Raw genomic sequence first — 6,661 nt, forward strand, 5'->3', positions numbered from 1 at the left:
GGCTCCATATCGATGACATTTTGTGCATAGAACAGTAAATCTAAGCCAAGAACAAAAAGGGGCCAAAAGGAGTTCCTTGAAGTACTTTTTAAAAATGATAAATAAAGCCCTGTTGAATGAATGATTATGAAAGGAGGGGTGGGGCCCTGAAAGACCTGCTTAAACACACCTGATTCAACCCACCTGCTAATTGCTAGGTCTGGTGGGTGTGTCAAAGAAGAGAAATCAGCAAACTCTGCTGGACTCAAAAGCAATACTTCTGTGTTTCTTATCCTAATCTCTGTCTGCTGCATCTGGACGATTACCATAGACAATAATTTATACCATTTCCCTGTATTTAGAAAAAGACTTTATTTGACTTCAAACAAACTTTTAACTCAAGCCAAAGGATAGCCTTCTATTATATTTTAAGAATGTTTTGGGTCTACTTTTACCAAAGCAGGAGTGTTTTTTTAAAGGGCCTATAGCTGATATAGTTTTTGTATTCTATTCATTTCCATTGAACAAGCTGTGCCTTTAAGATTGATGTATGTGTTAATGTGTTCTGATTACATATATATTATTAAAAAGGTCCACTTATACCTGTTGTGTGTGTGCATATTTCCAAACAACACTTTGTGTTGCTAGTTACTGTGCTTTATTCAAAAAACAGTCTGTGCTGAAACACTCCTTATCACTTCAGTTTCAATAGGCGAAGCTGAACTGCCTTTTTTTAATCTGGTTAAATCAGCCTCTGGTTCATTTTCACCCTTGATTTGATTGGTCTGGACAGATGTAAGTACAATAACTCATTAGGGTGTGGACTAAAACTACCAACCTCACAATTGGATGTGGTCTCAGTCTGGTCCCAACCACTCTAGAGTGGTTGGTTTGTGGTGGGAACATGATCCGACCTCTATCCGAATAAACGTTCAGCTGTACTCTGCATATTTGAGCTAAACTGCTGCTCAGGTGTAGTTTTACCTGGTACATTGCCCCGATTTCACTATAGCTATGAACAAATATCATCTATGCTGTTGCTTCATGTTAAACTGCACAGAAATCTGCACTAGATCAGAACACACATTCTTCCGGTATTTACCCAGACAGCTATTACCAATCAGTTAAGAAAACATTCTTACATGGTTTGTTGGGACACATTTTGGAGCACTTGGGTTTTTTTATGTGTATAAACAAACCAAATTAAGATTAAAATGCTCCAAATGTGCAAACTGGTTAACTGATTCAAAGCAGAGCAAACAAACATTAGGTGTGAAAATTCCCTAAGTGAAGTAAACAGTCCCTCCCTATAGAGCGCAATACTAGGAACTAGAAGGGAGAAGGAATTGCATTTTAGTCACAGCTAGGCAGGTCTTTCAGCTAATGGACTGAATAGTCTGGTGAGATGACAATGCATCTTATAATGAGTAAATTGCGACAAAAATTTTGATAGTTATGTTCATTTATATTAATTAACTTTACATAAAAAGTTCTTCATGAAAACAAAATTGTGCTTCACAAAAACCCTTGTGGCAACTTTTTAGAAATGTGTCCTTGAAATTTAAATATAAAATTTGGCAACTTATAAGACAATTAAAAGCTAACAAAAAAAGCTAGTATTAGTAGGTAAAGTAGATTATCAGCAAATTTCTTCAATGTCCACATTAACTAAAATGACACAACTGGACCTCTGGATCTCTTTATTGTCTTTAGATATAAACTAGTTGTTCATTGACTCATTTATTAGCTTTTTGTAGCCATGTGAGAGGTCAAGTTCCCTTTTCCCCGCACTTATTGTTTTACAATGGACACAAAACAAATGTGTTGCAAGGCAGAAACAGTTTCTGACTGTCCTGCATAAGAATACAAGCTGCAAATGTGTATTAATGTGAACCACATTAACAACCAATGTGAAAGACTGCAGCAGCAGTAAAACTGCATTTGATACTATTGTGGTTAAACTCTGGCAGTTAATCCCTGGTTTACATAGCTGAGACAAGAACAGAACAGCGCTAACAGCTGGCTAAAATCCACATCACAGCTACAATACACACTACTTAAGCAAACACTAAGGGCAATATTGAGATCAGCTAAATTTATTGAGGTCATATTTATATATTGTATAATAAGTCAATATCATAATTATTGACAGGCCTACACTTGCGCTTTCTACTGTCATTAGTCATTATTGCCTCATTATGTGCACATTATCATGCACTTATGGCATACTTTTTTATGATCTGCTACTACTGCTATTGATATTTATGACCTCCAGCTGTTTGATATAGCAAGTAATCACGTTATAAAATATTTCCACATCTGATATGATCATGCCTTGTTATCTACACTCTAACGGTTTACAGGGTGTGCTCAGTAAGGAGTATGGAGTATCACTTTAAAGCTGAGTCTGCAAACTCGCAATGAAAAGTCAGAGGACAGTATTGTCCTACTTTCAGAGTGTAAACTGAGGGGCCAGCTGCAAACAGAGCTTCTTCTGTCTCATTCCCAAAAAGTGAACTCAGAGCTTCATCACATGCGCACACAGTCACTGCACAACCGGATAGACCTTATATTAGTTAAACTGCTGGAATGTGTGTGTTTGTGTTCATTACTTACCTGTTAAACAGAATCTAATGATGATTTAAGAGTAAACAGTACTCAATTTACCCTCTAAAACCCTGGGGCTGGTATGTGGGGCCAAAATACCTCACACACAACTACTGCATATGTGGTAATATTTATCAAATTATTCAAAGTAGTTTTTAAAGTCTTAGAAGTGAAGATTGCACTAAAAAGTAAAAAGTGCAGGGCTGAAGTGGTTAAATTCATATGAGTAAGCCTTTACATGCTAGAAATATTGGGTATTGTTCTAATTTCTGCTCCTACAATAGCCCAGTTTCCAATATGTTTTCTGGGACATGGGATTAGTAATGTGTCCCATGAGTTTCATAGAAGTAGTTAGCACTACATTGACTTGAAATGTGATTTCTACTACTCAAGTTGATTGTCTATTGCATGGACAATTGTAGCCAGACACAGCCAGTCTTGATCATTACCATATAATCATTGCCCTGTTCACTGTGTGGTAAGGCCTTCTATGTCGTATTCCTAGTACACCCACGTCATTGTGTAATGCTGTGGTTACTGTAGTCTTGTTTGTCCCTACCCCTCAGCTTTCTTTCCTGTCTGGTCTTTTTCCATCTTGGTGCTGTTTGTATTGAGAGTGTCTCACTAATTTTTTTATCCTTTTTTATTATTTATCTCTTAGGCTGCTTTTACATCAAGCTAGTTTGGTTTGGACTTTTAAACTTTTCGGAAGTAGCAGGTGTGAAAGGGGCCTCAAACCACAGTGGTCTTGATCTGGATCTACTGAACCACGCATGGTCCAATTCCTCAGAGGTGTGAAAGCACGTTACTCGATGGTTCAGACTTTCTGACTAGTTGCAGGAAGTTAAGTCTTTAAACCATCTCAGGGGATACTATATGACACTATGTGCAATAAACTATTACTTGTAAAAATGTCTGTTTAAATTAAATGAACATAAAGGTTTTAAGTTTTTTTCCCTGTGCTTGTTTGTTCAAACAGCAATGCAAACCAAGCTGTAACTTTTGTGCACCATTACAGCCCTGTTTAAATAGCATTAAAACAGTGACTTTATTCAAATTTATCATAATAAATTAATACTTTAAAGAGTAGCTCCTGTGTTCAGATGATATAGAAAGATTAAAATGCCAACATAATGTAGATACCTATCAAGCTTTTCAAACTGCGCTCTACTACTGCCATAGCAACATAACTACCAGACTGTACAAGCTGTAGTTTGCATGTATTAAAATTCATATTTCAGTTCCAGTAACATAAGAGGAAATAAAATACAACTGGTTTGGATTTGGATTGGTTTTTACCACAGATTTGTTTTCCAGACACATTTCTTCTTAATGCATCTCCTTACATGCCAATAACTGAATTAACATCTTTTCCACATCCACAGGATGTGTTTTTGACGTGGTTGTTTAACAAATAAAAAGCTACTCACTGCATCTGTTAGGTTAAGTAACTTTTTTACTTTTACTTACAATTTAAAACAAAATCATCAATGAAATGATTATCCAATCAGAGGATAATATAGCGTTGACTGTCAAAGACACCATTCACTTAATATGTTCCTAATATGGTCATAAGACCACCTACAAAATAATAACACGCCTCCAGATGTCCGTGTGTACTCAAGGTGTATGAGCAGATCTGTTTTGACTACAGACAGATTTTTGACTTTGTTGAGTTGTTGGCTTATCTCACAGATGATCTACCTCTTGATATAATCATAGGGTATCTCACGGGAGTCTGTAGAAATAGTGAAACTCAACTCAACAAGACCAGAGTAAAAAAAAGGGTTTAATTTGGTGCATTGTTTTAATTGGGGGAGGGTTAGGGTTTCTCAAAGCCCACACTTGCACAGGGTCTAGTAATGTGTGGAATGCTCCTGATCTCACTTTTCCTACTTATCATAATCCCGCTATCTTCTGTGATGAGGCCCAGTGGAGGATGGGTTTTTTTGTTTGAGTCTAAGTTGAAGATATTCTTATTTAAGCTAAATAATAAGAAAATATAAGAGACCACTTAAAAAATATGAGTTTCATTGATTTGACCAAATTGAAAACCAGGAGAGGCATAAAGTTATCAAAAAGCAGTGTGTAAGACTGGTAGAGGAGAACATGGCAAGATGCATGAAAACTGTGATTAAAAAACAGGGTTATTCCAACAAATATTGATTTCTGAACTCTTAAAACTTTGTAAATATAATCCTGATTTCTTTGCATTATTCAAGGTCTAAAAACTCTGCGTCTTTTTTTTGTAATTTCAGCCATTTGTCATTTTCTGCAAATAAATGCTCTAAATGACAATATTTTTATTTAAGATTTGGGAGGAAAGTTGCCGTAGTTTATAGAATAAAACAACAATGTTCATTTTACTCAAACATATACCTATAAATAGCAAAATCAGAGAAACTGATTTAGAAACTAAAGTGGTCTCTTAATTTTTTCCAGAGCTGTAGGCCAAATAGGCTTGAATAGGAGCAAACCAAGAAGTAAACCATGAGAATAAAACTAAACTCTCCTAATTCAGACTTAAATCAGTTCACTGACTTAACAAATCATCATTTATTTTTTCAAAGAAGCAAAATGCAGATCCATATGATACTACTACCTTCCACACTGTTCACAAACAGACAGGCAAGCCTCAAACAGAAAGGTACACAATGACTAAAGCATACCCCAGTCAGTCAATCAGTCATAACATTAAAGGAAGGACAACTGTCCAACAGGTGACGGGGTCATGAGTGCCCCAGGCTTACTGCTGTGATCCACAGAGGACGTCTTACATCTTGGTGCCAGATACCACAGGAGTGCACAGGACACCCTCAGAGGTCACGTGGAGTCCATGCCTTGAGGGGTCAGATCTGTTTAGGCAACACACAGGGGACTTACACAGGATTAAGCAGATGGTTTTAATATTACTTGTGATCTATGTATGTTTTTCATGTGGAACATACATAATAATATAATGACTATAATACAATGCCTGGGCAAAAAAGGTGCAGGTCGCCACCTGGATTTAACTTAGCAAATGGTTAAGAGCCTCTGATTGGATAATCATTTCATTGATGATTTTGTTTTAAATTGTAAGTAAAAGTAAAAAAGTTACTTAACCTAACAGATGCAGTGAGTAGCTTTTTATTTGTTAAACAACCATGTCAAAAACACATCCTGTGGATGTGGAAAAGATGTTAATTCAGTTATTGGCATGTAAGGAGATGCATTAAGAAGAAATGTGTCTGGAAAACAAATCTTAAATGATCGGAAATCATAGAAACACAACACTAGAATTCAGGGATATGTTTAATAGTGAAAGTAAAAGCTTTACCACACACACAATGTGAAAAGGAACTCAAGGGTTTAGGACTAAACAGCTGTGTAGCTTTAAGAAGAAAATCACTTATCAGTGAGGCTAACCAGCAAAAACAGCGCAACCGCAACTAGACTCTAGCAAGACTCTCATGAATTTATCACTCTAACACTGGAAATTTGTCTGAAACAGTGAAATTGCTTGATAATCCCTTGGTGTGACCAAGCTTGTTGCCTAGCATGACCAGCATGACCAACATCATCAAACTTATGGACTAGTTATATAAGCAAGTCCATTTTGCCGGTCAAAAGCGAGTTAACCCGTTTTAGTGCATATTTTTCGCTGGATAATCAACTTCTCAATCACTTTAACTGTGAAGAACCAGGTCTTGAGCTTGGTTTTGTAGCAGGATAAAGTGAGCAGACAGAGCCACTTTTCTCCATGACTGAGAAACACTGACCTGGAAGTTTTTAGAATGCAGTTAGCATCCTGCTCTGACTAAATATGGACACAATATGAAGGTTAAAAAAAATAAACTAGCTACTTACAAACCTCACAAGATCTTGGAGGCCTTGCTAGTTGGATTCCCCTTGTATCATAATGCAGTGTTTCTCAACTCAGGCCCTGGACACACACTTTAACTTAATAAAGAGCTGTTAATGAGCTGGTTAACTGGATCAGGTGTGTTGGGAGCAGGGAAAAACTGAAAAAAGTTCATGGCAGTGGGCCTCCAGTAACAGGGCTGAGAGAAATACTCCAATAGTGGATAGACTG

The sequence above is a fragment of the Astyanax mexicanus genome, chromosome 22 (assembly GCF_023375975.1).
Source record: "Astyanax mexicanus isolate ESR-SI-001 chromosome 22, AstMex3_surface, whole genome shotgun sequence".
Lineage (NCBI taxonomy): Eukaryota > Metazoa > Chordata > Actinopteri > Characiformes > Acestrorhamphidae > Astyanax > Astyanax mexicanus.